This window comes from Girardinichthys multiradiatus, chromosome 3 (genome assembly GCF_021462225.1).
Source record: "Girardinichthys multiradiatus isolate DD_20200921_A chromosome 3, DD_fGirMul_XY1, whole genome shotgun sequence".
Classification (NCBI taxonomy): domain Eukaryota; kingdom Metazoa; phylum Chordata; class Actinopteri; order Cyprinodontiformes; family Goodeidae; genus Girardinichthys; species Girardinichthys multiradiatus.
This window is the reverse complement of record NC_061796.1, coordinates 6,419,669-6,443,229: the sequence shown is the minus strand read 5'-3', so window position 1 is coordinate 6,443,229 and position 23,561 is coordinate 6,419,669. Positions and strand designations below refer to the sequence as shown.

The following is a 23,561-nucleotide window of genomic DNA, read 5'->3' as shown; positions in this document are numbered from 1 at the left end:
AACAGACATAACTCTTCAAACTGAATCCAAGAGTGTCATGCGATCATATGCACTAAGTTAAGTAGGAATGAATTGCTATTTGTGTATCCGGTATTCGTTAAGGTACAAGCGTTGCTTGACTTTTTTCTCTGAGGTCTACAGAATCAAACTGTGTTCCAGAGAGTTCCCAGCAGAGACCCTGTCTCTACAACGCAGAGTGGAGCAGTTTTCCCAGTCTAAAGGAAAGACAAGGGGACCACATCACCGTGGTTACAGCTGTAACGTGCAGTTTGGCCTGCCAACAGAATGAGCCGCTCCACCCCACAGCTACAGAGGTTAGCAAGTTAACCCTTTGTTCACTGTGGATGCTTCCCCCAACTTCGTTGCCCGGACAACTTTTCCTCAACAAGGTTCACGTAAGAGGTTCTTCTTCTTCTTATATTGGCGATTGGCAAACAACCGAAGGAGGCATTACCGCCACCAACTGGTAAGGAGTGTGGACCACATGACATCTATACATACTTATACATACCCCTATATACACTAAATCCTATTATACAACTTACACTGTTTTAAAAAATAAAATATAGCCTGATATCCTCTGTTTCCTGAATGTTTTTGCACTAAATCAACAATTTCTAAATTCACTTTTATATTACTAAGATTCCTAACCAACTTATTCCTCTGGTTCTAATATTTCCTACAATGCAAAATAATATGTTCTATTGTCTCATCTTCCCCGCACTCACATTTCCCTGTCTGATGTTTCTCTATTATAAATAAGGTTCTGTTCAATCCAGTATGTTCAATTCTAAGACGTGATATAATTGTCTCTTCGCTCCTGTTTCTTTCTGTTCTTGTCATTTCTCCAATTTTCCTTTGTATTTTATAAAACCAGCGTCCTTTCTTCTTCCTATAACCTCTGCCACCTCTCTTCCATTTTTTGTTTTATTATACCCTTTACTTCTTTTACACTAAATCTAACATTAATGTCAACTATTATCCTATTGGTGCTCTTCTTAGCCATATTATCCGCTACTTCATTCCCCTTAACCCCGTGATGTACTGGAACCCATAAAAAATGAACTGTAAGCCCCGTCATAATGTTTCTATAAAGTGTTTGTTGTATTTTAATTAATATATCTGGTCTACTATCTGATTGACTATGTTGCAAACTGGTCAATGATGAACTAGAGTCTGAACAAATGATTGATTTTACTGATCTAACCTCTTCCACCCACTGAACTTCTAGAAGTAAAGCAAGCATTTCTCCTGTATAAACCGATACTCCATCACTTACCCTTTTTCCTACTTTAATATTAAATTGTGGTACAATAAAAACTATTCCTATCCTATTTGCAGTATTTTTTGATGCATCGGTATATATATGTACATAGATGTAATACTGGTTTATGTATTCTTGCACAATATATTTATTCATAATAAAAAACTTATTTTTGTTCTTTTCTAATAATGAAAAATCTATTTTTGCATCAGGAAGTATCCAAGGTGATATTGTAAGTAATGGAACTGTCTGACCTATAACTAATTTATGTAATTGAATTTCATTAGCTTTAGAATATATTATCCATCCAAATCTTTTTATTTTTTCCTTTTCCCAACCTGTTGTAAGCACTTTTAGTGTAAACACTGTATGGTCATTCCTTTGTCCTTGTAAATTTGCCCAATAATTTAAAGATAACTGGTCCCTTCTAAATTTAAGAGGCATTTCTCCCATTTCAACTTGTAATGCTGCTATTGAAGATGTTTTAAAAGCCCCTGTACATATTCTTGAAGCTTGATATTGAATATAATTTAGCTTTTGGAGATTTGTATCTGCTGCTGAATTATAAACTATGCACCTATGGGTGCATATAATAATCCATAATCCAAGACTGACCTAATTAATCCAGTGTAAATGGCTTTCAATGCCTTTCTATCAGCTCCCCACTCGGTTCCAACTAAACACCTAATTATATTTAACACCTTCCTACATTTATCCAATATTTTCTTAATGTGTACACCCCATGTCATTCTTTCATCAAACCACAACCCAATAAATTTTAATTGTTTAACTCTTTCCAACTACTGATCATATAATTTCAACTTGATTTTTTTCATCAACTCTTTTCCATGTAAAAAACATAATTTTAGTTTTTTCCACAGAAAACTTAAAACCCCATTTATAGACCATTTTTCTACAACTGAAATTGCCCCCTGCAGCTTCTTTACAATAAATTTTTCCACATTGCTCCATCATCAGCAAAAAGTGAAAATCCCATTCCACCCCCTACTTCCTTAAACATATCATTAATTATAACAGAAAATAATAACGGGCTTACTATGCTTCCTGTGGTGTCCCATTTTCTATATTCAGTCTCTCAGAATACTCACTCCCTATCCTCAATTGTATTTGTCTTCCTTCTAAAAAAATCTCAATCCATCTAAACATACGACCATTTATTCCCATTCTTCTAATTTTTATTAATAACCCTTCCCTCCACATCATATCATATGCTCTTTAAATATAAAAAAATACCACCACAACACTCTTTATTCACTTGGGCCTTTTTAATCTCATTCTCTAAACATAATATTGGATCCATTGTGTTTCTCCCTCTCCTGAGCCCACTCTGATACATTGATAGAAGACCTTTATTTTCCATGTAATATAACAATCTTTCATTTATCATTCTCTCCTTTATTTTACATATGTTTGATGTTAAAGCTATAGGTCGGTAATTATCCGGTTTTGTCTCATCTTTCCCTGGTTTTATAATTGGTATAATCACTGCTTCTTTCCAACTTTTTGGCAATTCTCCATCCTACCATACTCGATTATACAATTCTAATAGAATATTTTTAGATATTTCACTTAAATCACTCATCATCACATAACAAACCTGATCTTCTCTGGAGCTGATAATTTATATTTTTAAGTGCCCTATTCATCTCTGTTATTGTAAACAACATATTTAATGAATCATTTGAATCTTCTGTGCTCAAATAACTCCTTATTTTCTGTTGGGACCCACAACCATGGATTGCAACGTGAAAACTCCGGTACAGACTTTTCTGGAACTTTCAAATAAATTGCATTTAACCGACTTCCAGCACAACTTCAGAAGGGGAAGGGGGGTAACAGTGGACTTCCCATGATGCCACTGCCCGTATAAAACCCCCACCTTCCCAATGGTCCGATCTCTTCCATCCGGACTCCGCTGCTAGGCTGGCCGGAGAGATAGCGTGCTAATGTCTCTTTGCTGGCAAACAGACATAACTCTTCAATTGGATCCGAGAGTGTCATACGATCATCGATCCCCTCCTGGACCCCCTGCAGTTTGCCTACAGAGCCAACAGGTCTGTAGATGATGCAGTCAACTTAGCCCTTCACTTTATCCTCCGGCACCTGGACTCCACAGGAACCTACGCCAGGATCCTGTTAGTGGATTTCAGCTCTGCCTTCAACTCCATCGTCCCAGCTCTGCTCCAGGAGAAGCTCTCCCAGCTGAGTGTGCCCGACTCCACCTGCAGGTGGATCACTGACTTCCTTTCTGACAGGAAGCAGCGCGTGAGGCTGGGGAAGCACGTCTCTGACTCCCTGACCATCAGCACCGGTTCCCCCCAAGGCTGTGTTCTCTCTCCTCTGCTCTTCTCCCTGTACACCAACAGCTGCACCTCCAGTCACCAGTCTGTCAAGCTTCTGAAGTTTGCGGACGACACCACCCTGATCGGACTCATCTCTGATGGTGACGAGTCTGCGTACAGATGGGAGGTGAACCATCTGTTGGACTGGTGCAGCCAGAACAACCTTGAGCTCAACGCTCTAAAGACAGTGGAGATGGTTGTGGACTTCAGGCAGAACCCAGCCCCACCTGCCCCCATCACCCTCTGTGACTCCACAATTGACACTGTGGAATCTTTCCGCTTCCTGGGAACCATCATCTCCCAGGATCTCAAGTGGGAGCCAAACATCAGCTCCCTCATCAAGAAAGCCCAGCAGAGGATGTTCTTCCTGCGGCAGCTGAAGAAATTCAACCTGCCAAAGACTATGATGGTGCACTTCTACACAGCCATCATTGAGTCCATCCTCACTTCCTCCATCACCATCTGGTACGCCGCTGCTACAGCCAAGGATAAGGGCAGGCTGCAGCGTGTCATTCGGTCTGCTGAGAAGGTGATTGGCTGCAGTCTACTGTCGCTCCAGGAACTGTACACCTCCAGGACCCTGAAGCGGACAGGGAAGATTCTGGCTGATCCCTCCCACCCTGGTCACAGACTCTTTGAGACTCTCCCCTCTGGCAGGAGGCTGCGGTCCATCCGGACCAAAACCTCACGCCACAAGAACAGTTTTTTCCCATCTGCCACCAGCCTGGTTAACAAAGCCCGGAAACCACCCTGACACTCTCCCTTTCCCCCACACCCCCCCCTTTTTTTACTGACAGGACACCCGTAACTTGTAACTCTATGCGTTACATTAACGCTCAGCATGGACTCCTGCTTTACTTGCACAATGATCACCTGCACTGTTGTATTGCTCTTGCATCTTATACTGCTCTATATTTACTCTCACTCACTTAAAACTGTGCACATATATTTATATTATATTGTAGATATGTTTATACTGTTTAATTTGTACTACGCCAAAACAAATTCCTTGTATGTCCAAAAACGTACTTGGCAATAAAGCTTTTCTGATTCTGATTCTGATTCTGATCATATGCACAAGTTAAGTACGGATGAATCACTGTTTGTGTATCCGGTATTCATTCATATAAAGGGGAAATTAAGGTATAAGCATTGCTTGACTTTCTCTCTGAGGCCTGCAGAAGCAAACTGTGTTTCAGAGAGTTCCCTGCAGAGACGCTGTCTCTATGAAGCCGAGTGGAGCAGTTTCCCAGTCTGAAAGGAGGACAACAGGAGGTGCATCACTGTGGAAACGTGCAGCTTGGTCGGCCCGACAGTGAACCCCCCCCCCCCGCCAACAGCTTCGGGTGTTAGCTGAAGCTAACATTCGTTCAAAGTGGATGTTTCTTCAAACTCCGTCGTCGCCCGGACAACTCCTCAGCATGGTTCATACAAGGTTAGGGTTTGGGCAGAGTAATAGAGAAAGATTTATGATCTGAACGTTTTTCATTTTATGAAGTTTCATTTTATGAAGTTTTGTTTGTGTGAAACTCAGCTATCTTAGTAAGGTGTATTTATTGGGCCGCGGGAGGCGGTTTAGAAGAGCGGTTAGGATAAAAAACTCTGTGCCCCAGAGCTGGTTGATGGCCTAGCCCCCCTTCTACCGGACGCGGTGTTGCGGATCGTGCTGAGAGTTCCACACTCGGGATTTGGCTCACCCAAAACGTGGATATAGTTTAGTTGGGGACGTTTGGACTTATGAACGGGTTGGCTCACCTGGAGGTTTGCGCTCACCTCAAACAGGATGCAGTTATAGGACGGTGAGCTCCGCCGGGGTCAATAAGCGACTAGAATGTGAGCCGCGGAGGTCGGGAGTAACTTTCTTGGTCAGGACCTTAAGGTTACACTCAGTTAACTGAGAAACCTTTCTCTTTGTTGCTGGCAACCGTAGGGTTTCAGCTGTTTCTTTTCTTTCTCTCTCTTTGCTGTGCACAGCGTGTGTGTATGCGTGTATGTGTGAGTTTGGCTATGAGGGGCTGCGAGTGAGAGGTGACATCATCGTACAAGCTCTGTGAAATTGTGAGGAAACAAGTATTGTGATTCAAAAACTGGTTGGTTTTGTGCTGCAGTTATCAAATAATCAAATATTAATATGGAGGGGGAGTTTTACAGGGAGTTTGAGGATGTTGACAGGGGAAATGGTTGGAAACCCCTTGCAGAACAAATTGCAACATATGTGGACTGCTCACACATTTTCACACGACGTTAATAAAGTGAAAGAATGTCCGGAAAATGCTGTCAAAGTGACGGGGGTAGATATAACACAGCCAAAACCCCTAGGGCCATTTATAACTCTGGCCGTTCAGATACAGATGCAACAGAGGGATCAAGCAAACGCAGAAAAGGATAGAGTGGGTGTGTTACATAGGGGAAAATGTGCAAGAGAGGCGGAAAAAGCGGAGAAAAATCAGAAGTATTTAATGCAGCTCAGCTTTTGCTCGCGTGGAAAGGTACTAAACACAGACACCCTTTGATGAGAAATGAAGACAAAACCGAGGCAACAAATACCGTAAAGGGGCCGCCTCCACCTCCGTACATTAACCCTAATAATCCATCGTCTGATACTAGCACAACAAACTCTCTTTATCCCTTATTGAATGTTGAAGGAGGACAGTTTCAGTGGTTAGTAGAAGATGCCAGATGTCCTAAAATTGACTCCACTGTGTGTGAGGTAAATCCATCTTCACCGCCATTTAGATCACTGAGAGAATCACAAGAGGAGTGTGAAGGGATCACAGAAATACATCACTCTGCAGGATAGGGATCTGTCAACCAGCACCAGAGTACCGTGTATTGTACATATTAATGCTCAGCTAAAAGGGGAATTACAAGAAACCCCTGAAGAGGCAAATATTAGAAAAACCACGGAGCACGTAGAAGGAATGAGATTAGACGCCCAGCGCAGTCTGGAGGTTTCAAGGCTGTTACAGGACGAACTGACTGAAACCTTGAAGGGTGCAGAGCAGTTACTGAACAGAGCATACAGTAATCAAAAACAGGATGAGATAAAATTGAACGATAGGTCTGAGGAGGAAAATGTAGATGAAGTTCAATACCAACTAGCACCCCGTTACTCTCTGTGTAGTCGTAGTGGGATGGTAGGAAGTTACCCCCTGATCGATGCAGGGCAGGGCAGATATAAATACAAACCGTTTGCCCTGGGAGATGTCCAGCTTCTGGTGGACAAGCTGCCTGACTTATCTGACGGCGCAAGACCATGGCTGAATGAGTTAGATAGATTGTCAGTTGGAGTAACTTTAGCATTAGGAGATTTCAGACAAATCTTGGGTCGCAGCACTACACTCAGTAACCTCCAGATTATTGAAAATGTGGCCCACACCTCTCATCAGTCTGACGCTACACCTTATTATGCTGTGGCTGGAGTACTGGGAGACTCACTGCATGACATGTTCCCATCTACAGAATCAGACACTGTGCCTAAATTTTCCTGGGATGGGCGAACACACCCTAAGTTGTTCGTGGATGAGGCAGTGGAAACATGGATTAGAGTCAGGGACTCACCCTTCTAAGGATGGAGTTCACTACTATAGACAACTGTGATGGATGGCGTACCTGAAGAAGTCAGGAAAATAATGTGGGGAAACCCAGATTTGAAAAGGTGTGGTCATGCTAGATGGGAGAGACACTTGTTGCATCACATGCAGAAATACTTGGAGGACAAAAAGGAACAAATGGAGGACGAAAAGAAACAGGCTGAGGCATTAGACAAACAACTTAAAAATGGCCAATTAACAGCAGTACGACAGCAGATGAATAGTAAGAAAAAACCTGATAAAATCATGATCACAGCAGAGGTTGACCGTGAAACATGTGGGCTTATGGCTCCTGTTATACCTGCAGGGTCTCAGGGGGAGGTAAAATTTCCCCACATACACATAGCCCACACCATTGTATATCAACTGCCTCCACCCATTCAGTGGGAGTCATACTCATATGGTCCTCGTGGGCGTGCCAGGGGTGGGCTGTTTGGAAATAGGGCCGGAGGAAGGGCTGGAAGGGGAGGGGTTGGTTCCTCCCCCTGCCTAATCTGTGGAGACAGATGGATCATTGGGCCCGCAGCTGCCCACAGTGCTATGGGACACGCCCAGAAGGAGCTCCTACACCTTTGCATCAACCCCTGGTGCAACAAGCGCCTTTCCCTGCACAACCTCCAAATGCAGCATTCATACCTCCACAAGGCTGTCAATATCCTGTACAGGGGTGGGGACAGCAGTGACACACCCCACAGAGAGTTTCAGATAATGAGAAAACGGCAGAACCCATTGTTCCAGTGGAAATTGAGGGACGAATGTTGCCATTTCTTGTGGATACTGGAGCCACTTTTCCACTTTGAATAGTCCTCCCTCATCTGATAAAGTGTCGGATGCTTGTATTTCACTGATGGGATTCTCTGGGGTTAAACAGACTCTGCCTGTGTCTACATCTCTTCACACCATGGTTGGAAAACAAAAACTGTTGCATTCATTTGTTGTTTCGCCTGACACACCAGTGAATCTACTTGGCAGGGACATTTTGATTGCATTGGGAGGAACAATACTATGTTCCATGGATGGGTTGGTTGTGACTTTTCCAGATGGAACCACACTGCATGCAGCGGAGGGCCCTGAAGCACATCAGTATTTACTGCAGTGTGTAGAGGAGCCTTGTGTGGACATATTTTGGGGCTACATTGAGCCTGAAACCCCTTCTAGTGCTGGGGTAAGTGGTATTGATCTGGTACAAAAGATAAAAATGGTGATGCATTTTTGGGATGTTAGTTGTAAATGGAAATGTGGGGGAGGTTTAATAATGACACCTGTGGGAATAATTGTATTTTGGTTGTGATGTTTTCCAGAGTGGTGAGCACCCTTCCAGTCCCAATTTCCGTAGCCGTCGTCATCTACTCCGGAAAATGACTGAAACATCCGATGCATGCATTAAAAGACATGGAGGTATCGAAATAGATTATGTACTTGGCTCGGACACCACATTTCAGTTTGATCTCTGTTCTGTGTTTACATGTGAGGGTAGTGAGCTAGCCTGGACTAAATATAATGTGTATTTGAGTATCTATCAGAAAGGTGCAGTGGATGGCATGGAGAACATCGGCATGCCGGCCCAGGGTTTTGTCATTTGGGACACTAAACAAGGACGAATACTGTCAGATAATCCATATGCAGAAACATTTCAGCATTTGGTGACCTTGGCTAGAGGACAAGCGAAGGGTAAATTGACAACTGGAGGTATTAATCCAATATTACTCAGCATTGGAGGAATACGGAGCAACCCCTACCACAACCCTAATATTACAATAATGCCACCTACTCTTAGATGTGGAAATATGAGTTCCGGATTTTATATGTATTTAGGAGTAGATTTGCCAGGATGGATCGCATGAGATCAGGGTAGATTTGTTAGAATTGATCTTGTTTCTTCTATGGCCAAAGGACATAAAATAGAAACCCCTGTGGTTCAAATAGACTATAACACCTGAACCCCAGAAGATGTTATCCAAGGAGCTCTGGGATTTACAGAGTCCAATTTGTGGTTGACATGGATGGCTTAGACAGCACGTGAGTCAGCCATGAGTAATTGTATTGCATGTGCGGCTGCCAGACCAACTCTAGTCACTGTACCTGCTCCCATATATGAGAGGATGGATCCACTAGGATTTAAATGTATGCTTTTGTTAACTCAAGGTAAAGAGAACCCTGCATGTCATACCTTAGCAAAGGTGTTTCCGGTAATTAGCAATAGCTCACTGGTAGGCCCTTTTTCTCCTCAGAGTGAGGGATATGATTATCCATGTTTAAATTTTACAAGAGTTACTAAAGAACAACAGTTGAAACTGGGAACTGTCTTTCCATCATGGTGTAACACAACTTACCCAGCTGGCACTGTCGGACACTGGGCCCAAGAAGGTTTATATTACTATTGTGGTGGAAATACTTTGTTAGTCCAAATTGCCCCTAGGTCAGTAGGAAGCTGTGCAATGGTGCGGCAGGTCGCTCCATTGCTTCTTTGGGGGGAGAAATCACAACGTGGAGAAAAGGCGAGGAAGACCAGGTCCTTTGATCTTATGGACAGTTCATTAACTTATATTGATGCAATGTTCCGCGTGGAATTCCTGACGAATATAAATTAGTTGATCAAGTGGCAGCTGGTTTTGAAAATGTACCTGTAATTTCAGCAGTTTTTCCTGTAACCCCAAATAAAAATGTAGACAGGATCAATTATATACATTACAATGTCTTAAGATTGGCAAACCTGACACGAGGCGCGGTTGAAGGGTTAGCAAAGCAACTAGCGCCTACTTCTCTTATAGCCGTGCAGAATAGATTGGCTCTGGACATGTGAGCTGAAAAGAGGGCTGTGTGTGCAATGTTTGGTGACATGTGCTGTACCTTTATCCCAAATAATACTGCTCCTGATGGCTCAGTGACTCGAGCATTAGAAGGCTTGTGTACATTAAGTAAGGAAATGCATAAATATTCAGGAATTGGCAGGGGACTGGAAAAGTGGTTCACCAACACCTTTGGTAAGTGGAAGAATATAATTGTCTCATTGCTGATTTCATTGTCTGTATTTTTGAGTATTCTCGTAACGTGTGGATGTTTTTGTGTGCCATGTATTCACTCACTTACAGTGTAGCGTCCCGCTAATTGATGGTCTGACTCTTTAACTGATGGTTCATATCCTTTTATTTAGAACGGTCATTGAAGACACCATATGAACTCACCGTAAGAGCTTGTGCCCTTTATAGCCAGGTGCTAGTCCTTTTAATTAACTTCTGAATACTTTTACTGTGATCGACCGAAAAACCGGAAGTCTAGAGGTCTCGCCGAGAGCCTTTCAAAATAAAACGTAAATTACTTTGTCTAAATATAAAGAAATACTGAGCTGACTTCAAGTCATTTTTAGAACACCAATTACATAAAAATAAAAACAACGTTTTAAATGATACGTTTGATTACTTTAAAGGTAATTTACACTCCCACCAAATCATTACTGGTTTTCATCAATTGTGGGATGTAAAGCATGAATGATTTTTACACCATGTAATCTTTAATCTTTAATACTTGAGTCAAACATTTCCCTCAAACTCTTCATACTGCAAAGGATATGACTGAGGAGTGAAAATTATGATTAATCAGACTCTAGGAGCAGGACCAGCTTCTGTACTGGACGTTCAACGATGGATGGCTTGTCCATCCTTTCCTACCTTCTGATCTCCAACACAAATCCTTACTCTCCTCACTAGTCCATCTTTATCAGTTACTGTCTCTACAACTTTAGCTAATTTACACTCGTTGCGAGGCAAATCCTCTGTCTTTTCCATCACAATATCGCCAACCTTGAGGTTTCTTCTTGGATTATGCCAGCGTTCTCTGGTGGCGATATTGTAGACATAATCTCTTCTCCACCGACCCCAGAACTGCTCAATCAGCTACTGTACGCGACGCCACCTCTTGCGAGCATACAGGTCCTCTCTGATGAATCTGCCAGGAGGTGGTAAGGCTGCAGTGGGTTTCATGGTAAGCAGGTGATTAGGTGTTAGTGGTTCTGGACTGTCTGGATCACTTAAGCTGTCAACTGTGAGTGGATGGCTGTTTACAATAGCTGCTGCCTCATAAAAGAGTGTCCGTAAAGAGGCATCATCCAGCCTGCCTGATGAAGATGAAAGAGTGAAACGAAGAACATTCCTCACCGTTCGGATCTGTCTCTCCCATACACATGTGGAGCGTTCATACTAAGCACAGACAAGTCTTTCCATACCTGGATTACTGACAGAAGAAACCCACACCGGTACAATCATTAAAGTGTTAGTAGATGACTCCTTAGTTGTCACACTGAGAGACAATGTGGATGTTGTTTCCTCTGTGGTAGTTTGATTTGGGACTGACGTGGTTTTAGCTTTGGCGTAATTGTCGTCATGAAGAAGTGTGGGATGTCTTTTTTTACAGTTCTCACATGAATGTCTATTGCGGCAATCTTTTGCATTGTGGCCTGTCCCCAGGCAGCCATAGCAAAGGTTCTTGTCTTTCACATATTTCCGTCGTTCCTCAAAAGCCTTCCCTTTGAACTCAGGACAGTGATGAAGTTGATGCTTACTGTCCTGACACAACACACATGGTGGCTTTAGACTTGTTTTCAACTGTACTTGAGATTTAGTCTCTGTAACTGCTTGTGTGTGATAAACACTGGATTTACATTTCTTTTCCTTCAAGTGACGTGAAGAGTTAGCCTCTGATAAGTGGAGGTCATGGAATGAGGTGATAGGATTACATGCAATCTCTGCTTCTGTTACAACAAAGATGACAAACTCTTGGAAAGTGGGAAATTCCTGATCATCTCTTATGACTTGGGTGACTTTCCGATTCCACTGTGATGCTGTCCAATCAGGTAGCTTTTGTGCAAGTTTCTGGTTTTCTTCACAATCATTTAAAATATCAAGACCTTTCACATAAGGCATTGCTTCTAGACATGAGTGTAAGAAATCAGCAAATGCTCTGAGTCCTTCAGCATCTTTCGAATGGATCTTTGGCCAGTTTGTTAGTTTTTCCCTGAATGCCTTTTGTATAACAAAAGCTGACCATACCTTCGAGTGAGACGGTTCCATGCATCATTATAAGCTTCATCATCATTTCTATAAAATATGCCATCAAGTGTCTTTCTAGCTGGACCGGCGACATATTTTTTCAAATATTGCAATTTATCAGCTGAAGTAATTTTCTTTTTATCAATGAGACACGGGAAGGAAGCCTTCCATTCAACAAACTGAATAGGATCACCAGTAAATACAGACGGTTCTGGCATTGGAAGCCTGTTCAAAGCTATGCTATCTTGGACAGCTTTAGCCAGATTACTTACATCTGTCCGTGCAGGTGACGCCGTCTCTGTGACATCAGTAGGCCGCTGGATGAGAGCTGAGGACATAGGTTGTTCAGAATACACATGCTGTTCTCTTGTCCTCCTCTGATCAGTAGAATGGACACTTGCTTCCTGCATAACTTCCTGATCATAGGTTGTGAACCTAGCTCGTGCAGCTCTAATGTCTTTCTCTGCCATTGATCTTTCCAGTTCACGTTTTTGAGCTTCAAGTTCCTTCCTCTGTTGCTCCTCTAGGAGTTGAATCTTTTCCTTTTGTTTCTCCTCCTCCAATAACATTTCATATTCCGCTTCCTTAGCTGCTAGGTCTGCTGCAACACCTGCTCTTTTTGCAGCTATAACGGAGTGGTGACTGGAACTTTTACTTGAATGACGACTTGAAAGTGAAGCTGTGGATCCATAGATGGAGCGAGCATAAGCTCTGTTGGGAAGCTCGTGTAGACGTTCCCTTACTGTTTCACTGTCATATTCTTCATCAGTGCCTGATATCCTTTCAAGACCAATTTTTACAATATCCTTTGTAACTGCCTCAGAAGCATCAATACAACGCCTTATGTCACTGGATGGAGTGAGGTGAGCTCTAATTTCCATATACATATTTATAACACTGTTCTTTCCTTCTTCTAGTGTGTCTATAAGAGCTGCAATGTCACTTTCAGGAATATTTTCCTTTAGTTGCTCTCTAGCCTTACATGCTTGGGTTTTCCATTGTTCATAAATGTGACATAACCTTTTTTCCTTTTTGTGAGCCTCCTCTTCTTGATATGCAAGCATCTTGTCCATTGGATTCCGTACACGACCAGAGCTACGAAGATGTTCTTCTTCATTTGCCTTATCCGTTGTCTGTTCAGAGTCTCTGTCTTCTCGAGGTGTTTTGGCTGATGCTTCCATGTTGTATAGGTGTCACAATCCTTGACCATCCCATCAAGTCCCTCTGCAACTTTCCTTGATCAACAGCGCGGAGGGATTGATGAGGTGAAGCTCTTACTGTAGCGTCCTGGCTAATTGATGGTCTGACTCTTTAACTGATGGTTCATATCCTTTTATTTAGAACGGTCAGTGAAGGCACCATGTGAACTCACCTAAGAGCTTGTGCCCTTTATAGCCAGGTGCTGGTCCTTTTAATTAACTTTTGAATACTTTTACTGTGATCGACCGAAAAACCGGAAGTCTAGAGGTCTCGCCGAGAGCCTTTCAAAATAAAACGTAAATTACTTTGCCTAAATATAAAGAAATACTGAGCTGACTTCAAGTCATTTTTAGAACACCAGTTACACAATAATAAAAACAACAAATTAAATATGTTTGATTACTTTAAAGGTAATTTACATACAGTAAGACTTATAACATCAACTATTGAAAAAGGGGGACTCACTCATGCACCTCCATATAATATGATGCAAAATGTTGTTGCTGAAGGTTGGGAATTATTGGCACAGTTGTAATTCATGGCTTTCCTTTGTTATTTCGCAGAGTACTAATCTTTTGGTGTGCCAATTTGACCATATTATTCTTTTTATTTGTTACTTATCATTCCTATGTCTTTGAATATTGACTTCTTTTGCAGAGGTCAAAAGGGGGAATTGTTGAGAATTAAAATAATTTAGTTTCATATATTAGTTCAGTTCGCATGTGTGAACCATAAAACTGAGATTTAACATGTGTGAGCCTTAGGGAGAGAAGTCACAGGGTCACAGCAGGCTTCAGGCTGGATCAAGGGTCAACCTCAGGTGAGGATGTTCGCCAGCAGCTGTAAGCAGTAAATGCCGGCTGTATGGGCAGTAAAGCAATAAATGTCGGCTGTTGGGCATGGTATAGATAATAAAGTACTCACACTGGGGTTGGCTAATTTACAGTGCCGACACAGACTTCGTAATAATTCTTGGAGGGGAGGGTCAGTCAGTAAGCTTTGAAGCAAAATGTATAAGAGGTTTTAACATGTATTGTAAGTCACACCACTCGTGATACGGCCTCGCTTTGCTGATCTGAGTCTCTCCCAAAGGCCTTTGGTAAATCTTTCTTTCTTTGTATTATTCTTCTTGTATTCAGTTTTTTGCATTGGAAATCATTGGACTTATCATTTACCAAATTAAACTTGTGTTGATCTTAATTTCCTGCACTTCATCTGTTCTTTCTCACGACATCCGGACTGGGGTATTGTGGCTGTATTATGATATCTGGTGGAATTATTTTACCTCAACACTGCTTGTCCTGTTTGCCCCGGGTCCCCAACAGACAGGGTCCACCAACTGAAATGCGGGGGTTGGTGGACCACACACAGATTAGTAAAGCCCCCAGATTCAGTTTACCTACTACTATCATAGTTAATCAGCATACTATGACCTTATCCGCTTTGATAGATTCTGGCTGCGAACAGAACTTGATTGACACCGAGTTGGTAAACCAGGCAGGCATTGAGGTGGAACCACTTGATTCTCCACGTTCTGTCTTAGCTTTAGACGGTAAGAGATTACAGCAAATAACTCTGCGGACCAAACTCATAGAACTTTTATTGTCAGGTAACCATAAGGAGAAGACATCCTTTTTTGTGTTTCCAGTGTCTCAAGGTTCTTTAGTCCTAGGCTTTCCCTGGTTACAGGAATATAACCCTCATTTAGATTGGTCTAAATGCCGCATTGAATCCCGGTCTACTAATTGTCACTCATCTTGTCTCCAGTCAGCCTTCTCCCTGAGTCAACCTCAACAGATCAATAAGGAGGACGAGATTATTGATCTGTCTCATGTGCCCCGTGAATACCACGATCTAAACAGAGTTTTTAGTAAGAACAAGGCCCGGTTCTTACCACCTCACAGGCCCTATGATTGCGCGATCAATCTTCTTCCCGGTGCTCCTCTGCCTACTAGTAGACTTTATAACATCTCCCGTCCAGAACAAGAGTCTATGGAGAACTATATTAATGACTCCCTGTCAGCAGGTATTATTCGGCCTTCCTCCTCACCATTTGGGACAGGGTTTTTCTTTGTAGGGAAAAAGAATGGTTCATTACGACTATGCATTGATTATAGAGGCCTAAATCAGATCACTGTTAAGAACAAGTACCCACTTCCAGTTATTACCTCTGCTTTCGAACCGGTTCATGGTGCTACCATATTTTCCAAACTAGATCTAAGAAATGCTTATCATCTGGTCAGGATCCGCCAGGGGGACGAGTGGAAGACAGCTTTCAAGACGCCGCTGGGCCATTTTGAGTATTTGGTCATGCGTTTTGGACTATGTAATGCTCCTGCTGTGTTTCATTCCTTAGTCAAAGATGTTCTCAAAGATTTTTTGAACATTTTTGTTTTTGTATACTTGGATGAGATTTTGATTTACTCCAAGGACATTAAGGAGGATCGCAAACACATTCGCCAAGTCCTTCAGCGTTTTCTGGAGAACCGCCTGTTTGTAAAGCCGAGAAGTGTGAGTTTCACCAGTCTTCAATCATTTTCTTGGGCTACATCCTTGAGGGTGGACAGGTACGTTTTGATCCAGAGAAGATCAAAGTGGTGCTGGACTGGCCTGAGCCAGACTCACGCAAATCATTACAGCATTTTCTTGGATTTGCTAATTTTTACAGACGATTCATTAAGAATTACAGTCTTACTGCTGCACCACTCACTGCTTTAACTTCCTCTAAGGTCTCATTCTCCTGGTCATCTGAAGCTGAAGCAGCTTTTCAGGAACTAAAGAAAAAGTTCTTCCAACACCCCATCTTAGTTCATCCAGATGCTTCAAGACAGTTCGTTCTGGAGGTCAACGCTTCAGACACTGGGGTTGGAGCTGTGTTATCACAAAACTCAGAGGATGGGAGACTTCATCCTTGTGCTTTCTTTTCCCATAGGTTCAGTAACACCGAGATAAATTATGACGTGGGTGACCGAGAACTACTGGGCATTAAACTGGCCCTTGAAGAGTGGCGCCACTGGCTAGAAGGGGCTGAGCATCCTATTCAAGTCTGGACAGATTATAAGAACTTGGCCTATCTCCAGTCAGCCAAAAGACTTACCCCACGCCAGTCTCGGTGGTCTTTATTTTTTTCTCGTTTTGACTTATGCATCTCTTTCAGACCCGGACATAAGAACACCAAGCCTGATACCCTCTGTAGACAGTTCGCCACTGAGGATTCTGTGGAGGAACCAGCACCCATCTTACCGCCCAGCTGGATGGTAGGAGGCTCAGGTGGGAGATAGAGGGCATTATTTATAGGGCTCAACAACAGGAACCTGACCCTGGCACTGGACCACCAAACCACATCTATGTTCCGTCTCAAGTACGTTTTCAACTTATTGACTTGCTTCACTCAGCTAAGGTTTCGGCTCATCCTGGTGTTAGTAGAACCATTGCATTAGTACAAAGAAGGTTTTGGTGGCCCTCTCTACATAAAGATGTGAAGGAGCTTGTTCAGGCTTGTGCTACCTGTGCCAGGAATAAGCCCAGTAACCAACCACCGGCAGGTTTTCTTCAACCACTCAGCATTCCAAATTGACCCTGGACCCATATTGCATTGGATTTCATTACTGGACTACCCCTTTCCTCAGGTATGACTACAGTTCTCACGATTTTTGATCGTTTCTCTAAGGCTTGCCATCTCATCCCCCTCAGGAACCTTCCATCGGCCCTACAAACAGCCAAACTACTCACAAAACATGTTTTGGAATCCCACAGAACTCTGACCATGGTCCACAGTTCATCTCTCAGGTTTGGAAACAGTTTTGTTTAACCCTAGGAGCTAAAGTCTCACTGACCTCAGGTTATCACCCTCAGTCCAATGGCCAAATTGAAAGATTAAACCAACAACTGGAATCCACATTACGTTGCCTCACTTCCACAAATCCTACTGATTGGTGCTCATTCCTGCCCTGGTTTGAGTATGCACTCAATTCCCACGTTTCTTCAGCTACTCGTTGTTCCCCTTTTGAAGCTTCCCTCGGTTATCAGCCCCCTTTGTTTGCCACTGACGAAAGGGACATCACGGTTTCATCAGTTCACCAACACATCTGACTCTGCAAGTCCATCTTCTACTATCCAGACCCTACACCGCACCGCTGACCAAAACAAACGTTTTGCTGACTGGAAATGCCGACTGGCACTGGAATACCAGCCTGGACAGAGGGTATGGTTGTCAGCACGAGATATACCTCTCAAATCCATGTCTCGGAAACTTTCGCCTCGTTTTATCGGTCCCTATGAAGTAGAGACTGCGATTAGTCCCTTTGCAGTTCGCCTTCGTCTGCCTGCAAGTCTTTGGATTCATCCTACGTTCCATGTGTCGCAACTAAAGCCTGTGATTTCTAGTGGTTCTCCCAAAATCTTTATCTCACTCATCGTTTTTTTACAAATACAAATTATTTGTTTTACTTGTTTTAATCAGCCCATATTGTGAAGTATCATTTCAGCAAACTAACTATTACCAATTCACTGTGACAAATTGTCTTGTCTATTTACAGTAAAATACTGGCAGCAGGGTTGCGAGTATTTGATTGTTATTTTACGGTAGTCTTACTGTTATTAGTTTTACAGTATGTTACTGTAATTTGGTGATTACTGTGTATTACTGTATTTGTTTGCAGTTACGTTAGATTACTGGCAGCTGGGTTGCTAGTAATTTACCATTAATCTATTGCATCCTAACTTTTATCTACAGCTTTTACTCCTAAAGTACTATATACTAAAATTACATATTTCACAGGCCCCAATATGTTTTTCCTATACAGTTTAAATTGTTGTTGTTAGTTATAACTTCCATGCAACAACATTGTCTAAAAGAATACACTTGAAAATGTAAGGTCAAAGTGTGATCATTTATTCAACAAAGGAAGCACCACCAGAAACATTTGCCAAACAAATTAACTTTTAATAAAAATAAATAAAGTAAAAATGACAGCCATGCTAAAACAAAATGTCCATTTAGTTCCTTCAAAATATTGTTGATATTTGTCAATTCCAATTTGAAATATAATGTGTAGAGACAAGAACACTTATCACTCAGTGAAATTAAAAACTAAATAAGAAAAAAATAGATGAAAAAAATTAAAATGTAACTGTTGCATTTTCAATAGAAAATTGCTCTCTCTTTGCAGAATTGCAGCAAATCACAACATTTTTCAAATAAAATAGAAATATATATATATTTTTCGCATTTAAAGGTAGAAAAAAAATCAATGATTTGGGTCGTCCTTAAATCCTTTCAAAGCAGGCTTTTACATTCACCTATATAAGTCAGCATAAAAGATAAAATGAAGGCTCTGAATCTTCTATAACATACATAATGGTATGCCACAGTTCTGCTGACCATAAATTTACCGAGACAATTTAAAATACAAAGTGAACACATCTTACACAGCAGTATGAACTTAGCAATTGGATAGAAATAAAGGATTGTTATTTGAAAAAACAAAAATAGAATAAATTAAGCATTTAAATGCACTTTCTGAAAAATAAAAGTATAAATGGACAATATATGTTTTACCTCTGACTGAATTCAAGCATACAGGCAGCCTCTTCCTCATATTGTAGGTTAAAAATGTAGTATGCAGAAAACAGAGTGGCAAGACCTGCAACAAATGTTGGCTGAATTCCCACACATATGACGTGACTGTCAACGCTGATCATCCAGCATCCAGCAATTAAATGCCCTTTCCCACCTGAAATTTTAAATTAAGAACAATATAACAGTGGCTTTTAAAAAATAGTTTAAAACCTTATATCCATAATTTTAATTTAGCTTAAACTATCCAAGTCATTTTAACGTTAGCATTTATTTTATGCTATTAGCTCTCCAACCACATGGTGAGGGAAATTAAGATAACCCCAATTAAACATAGAATGTCAAGTTAAAATAATCTCAAAAAATGACAAAGGTTAAAAAACATTTTGAGTTGAATTAAATGACTTTTAACTTACCCAGGGATGTGTTCAGAAAGTGTAGATTAAGTTGGATATCTGTTGAAAAATAAAACATTTGGTTCCACATGACACAATGTCTGCTCAAGAAATATGGTAATATTCTGTTACAGGAGAGCCTTCTAACTGTTGGATCGGAAATCTTGATCACTATGCAATACTATTTACAGTATTTCAAGAGAAATATTGCCCTGAATGCATTGTATTATATGGAATGGTACTGATTTGATAAAAAAAAAAAAAGTATAATACTTTTCCACTTTCAGTTTTTTTTACAGCATCTTGGTACAGTGAAGGTGAGCTTTCTCATATAAACTGCACTGCATTAATTAAAATGGCCATAGTTTAATAATCTCAGGAAATGAGACCCATCCAACTGAGTTCCGGTGTTATGCTTTAGGACGTCAAATCAGGACAAATATACAAATATGTATGTCAATGTTTTTCTCAGTAAATACATTTCTAATTGGGCTATTGACATGACCTATCATTGGAAACAGCTCAAGTACATATACATATAAAAATAAATCAATATTAATTATTCCATAAATAATCTGGGAATTGGGAGTGTTCGTTCCTATGCTTGTCCACCAGAGGTCCACCTGGAGCTTCTTTTAACCATCTACAGGTGTTGCTGATCTTCGGCTGATTGGCCTTACCTGGGAGGAGTACTTAGGAGCCTGCCACCAGTCCTTCAGTACCTGAGTGTTGTTGGTCTAGTGGTAAAAACCAAGCCAGATTAATTTTGCCAGTCTGTTTTTGGCTTTTGCTAATCCTGTTTATCTTTCCCTGCTTCTTGTTAGAAACTTGTGAGGTGTGGGCTGTTACCTATGGAGCTGGACTCGGACATTCTACACCTTCTACTGCTGTTTGTGAATTTGGTTTATTCCTCTCTGACTGTGGCACGGTTCCTAACCTTCCTAACACTTGCCTCTGTGAGAACTCTGGACCGAACATTGGACAAGCTGTTTGGATTTCCTGACTCCCAAGCCCAGTGGTATGACCCTCCTGAATTTCTCTGCTCAAGTGATCAAGTAAGCAAAACTTCTGGAGCTACAGAGGTTGGACAATGAAACTGAAACACCTGTCATTTTAGTGTGGGAGGTGTTCCAGGCACGTCCCACCGGGAGGAGGCCCAGGGGAAGGCCCAGGACACGCTGGAGGGACTATGTCGCTCGGCTGGCCCGGGAACGCCTTGGGCTCCCCACGGAGGAGCTGAAGGAAGTGTCTGGTGAGAGGAACGTCTGGGCGTCTCTGCTGAGTCCGCTGCCCCTGAGACCCGGTCCCGGATAAAGCGGAAGACGACGAGTACGAGGTTTCAAGGCTAAATTGGACCAGCCTGGTAGCCAGTCTTCATTGATTGCTCATTGCACCAGTAAGAGCAGAGTGTGAAGGTTCAATTAGCAGGGTAAGAGCACAATTTTGCTCAAAATATTGAAATGCACACAACATTATGGGTGACATACCAGAGTTCAAAAGAGGACAAATTGTTGGTGCACGTCTTGCTGGCACATCTGTGACCAAGACAGCAAGTCTTTGTGATGTATCAAGAGCCACGGTATCCAGGGTAATGTCAGCATACCACCAAGAAGGACGAACCACATTCAACAGGATTAACTGTGGACGCAAGAGGAAGCTGTCTGAAAGGGATGTTCAGGTGCTAAACCGGATTGTATCCAAAAAACATAAAACCACGGCTGCCCAAATCATGGCAGAATTAAATGTGCACCTCAACTCTCCTGTTTCCACCAGAACTGTCCGTCGGGAGCTCCACAGGGTCAATATACACGGCCGGGCTGCTATAGCCAAACCTTTGGTCACTCATGCCAATGCCAAACGTCGGTTTCAATGGTGCAAGGAGCGCAAATCTTGGGCTGCAGACAATGTGAAACATGTATTGTTCTCTGATGAGTCCACCTTTACTGTTTTCCCCACATCCGGGAGAGTTACGGTGTGGAGAAGCCCCAAAGAAGCGTACCACCCAGACTGTTGCATGCCCAGAGTGAAGCACGGGGGTGGATCAGTGATGGTTTGGGCTGCCATATCATGGCATTCCCTTGGCCCAATACTTGTGCTAGATGGGTGCGTCACTGCCAAGGACTACCGAACCATTCTTGAGGACCATGTGCATCCAATGGTTCAAACATTGTATCCTGAAGGCGGTGCTGTGTATCAGGATGACAATGCACCAATACACACAGCAAGACTGGTGAAAGATTGGTTTGATGAACATGAAAGTGAAGTTGAACATCTCCCATGGCCTGCACAGTCACCAGATCTAAAAATTATTGAGCCACTTTGGGGTGTTTTGGAGGAACGAGTCAGGAAACGTTTTCCTCCACCAGTATCACGTAGTAACCTGGCCACTATCCTGCAAGAAGAATGGCTTAAAATCCCTCTGACCACTGTGCAGGACTTGTATATGTCATTCCCAAGACGAATTGACGCTGTATTGGCTGCAAAAGGAGGCCTTACACCATACTAATAAATTATTGTGGTCTAAAACCAGGTGTTTCAGTTTCATTGTCCAACCCCTGTATATGGATGTACTTCCACCCCAGATCTGAAATAACTCTTGCCTCTTTCTTCAGTGGACCCGAAGAACCTTCCAACCCTCGTTCCAGTAGAACTCTCCTTGTGTGTTTAAATAAACCTTTGAAACTTGTCTGGTCTCCTGAGTGAGTTTTGCATGTGGGTCAAAAAAATTCCTAAAACAATGACAGAAAGATGAATGGCACAGGGCATAAACGTCCTCCAAAATTAAGCTAAACAGGGCATGGAAATACAAAAAAGTAGTTCAATCTTATCAGTCCATCATATATAGAAAAGCAATTCTGTTCCATGTCAAAGTAAATTAGTATCACCTGGTTTTGTCTAAAATAATGACCCATAAAAAGGTTTCTCATTACTGAGGGATCACAAAAGAAGCATCTCATGATGGTTACAAGCTTTGTATCTTATTGATGCATACAAATTGGTATCATGGGCTGAGACAGAGAACCCAAATTCAGCCAAACACAAAGTGAAAAGTGTTAAGGCTTATTCAGTAACTCAGGATCAGAAAGCAGGAGAGCAGCAGTCAGTTTCCACGAATCACTGAGGACAGAGAGACGAGTTAGTGGCTGAATAAAACTCAGGACTTGCAAAGAGTTAAAGCCACCAACCTTCTCAGTCTGGGAATGAGGTGCAGAATCCAGAAGAAGATGTGATCCAGACAGTTAATAATCCAACAGACTGAAGTCGGATTGCCGACTGATCCAAATCTTCAGGGGAATCAGCTGAAGCTGTGACCAGAACATAGAGAGCTGCGGTTGTCCTCTTGACAATAATTCCAGGCGGACTTGAGAGCCAGGCGGGCTCAGGCTGAGTAAACCAGTGGCTTGGTTTATCCAGGGACAGAAACAGAGTCGAAAATTGGATAAACCACACCTTAGCAATGCATGCAACCAGTTACACCAAACCAGAAATATTTGAAGCTATCCTTACCAAAAAGCTTTTCTAACAGTTATTAAATATTTCAATAGGAGTGTTTAATACTTGTTCCTTGTGTCCTCTCCACATCATTAAACATAACTACCTATTGAATTATTACTTTTAATTTAATTTACATGTGTGGTTTACTTGGGTTTTACCAACATTTGATTTAAATTTCATGTCAATACCCCCCATTAAAACATGTTTACTAAGTAAACACATTGCCATGTTGAACACAATAGATCTCAAATGCAGATAAACTGTGTAAAAAGAAATTCCGTCATTAAACCTTTTCTGTTTTTGGTCATTTAAGATTACCAGAATTATTTCCATTTATTGCTTGTGTGAAATTGCGGAAATAACCAAGGAAATCAGATTTCGGAACTGTAGGCCTCTTCAAGTCAGATTCATCCTTGTGTGCAATTTCCAACTGCCTATACGTGCCTTGTTAAGCTGTTCAAATATTTGCAAGGATAAACAACATGGGTATGTCCAGCCATCATACCGTTCAGGAAGGAGACCGGTTCTGTGTCCCAGAGATTAATGAGTTTTAGTGTGAAATGTCAGCATCAACTTTAGAACAGACCTTTTGAAGATGCTGGCTGAAGGAGACAAGATAGTCTCACTA

General features: G+C 41.9%; 1 long non-coding RNA gene across 3 annotated transcripts; it reads left to right on the top strand.

Annotated features, from left to right (window-relative positions):
- Nucleotides 1–153: 153 nt before the first annotated feature.
- LOC124865032 lies at nt 154–22,124 on the top strand. 3 transcript variants are annotated; one of them, XR_007037433.1, is made up of 4 exons: nt 155–466; nt 20,088–20,181; nt 20,263–20,493; nt 22,051–22,124. It is a non-coding gene; the product is annotated as an uncharacterized LOC124865032 (long non-coding RNA). The 3 variants fall into 3 exon arrangements; XR_007037432.1 differs by having other exon boundaries at nt 154–466; nt 20,088–20,493; XR_007037431.1 differs by lacking the exon at nt 155–466 and having other exon boundaries at nt 18,039–20,493.
- The last annotated feature ends 1,437 nt before the right edge of the window (nt 22,125–23,561 follow it).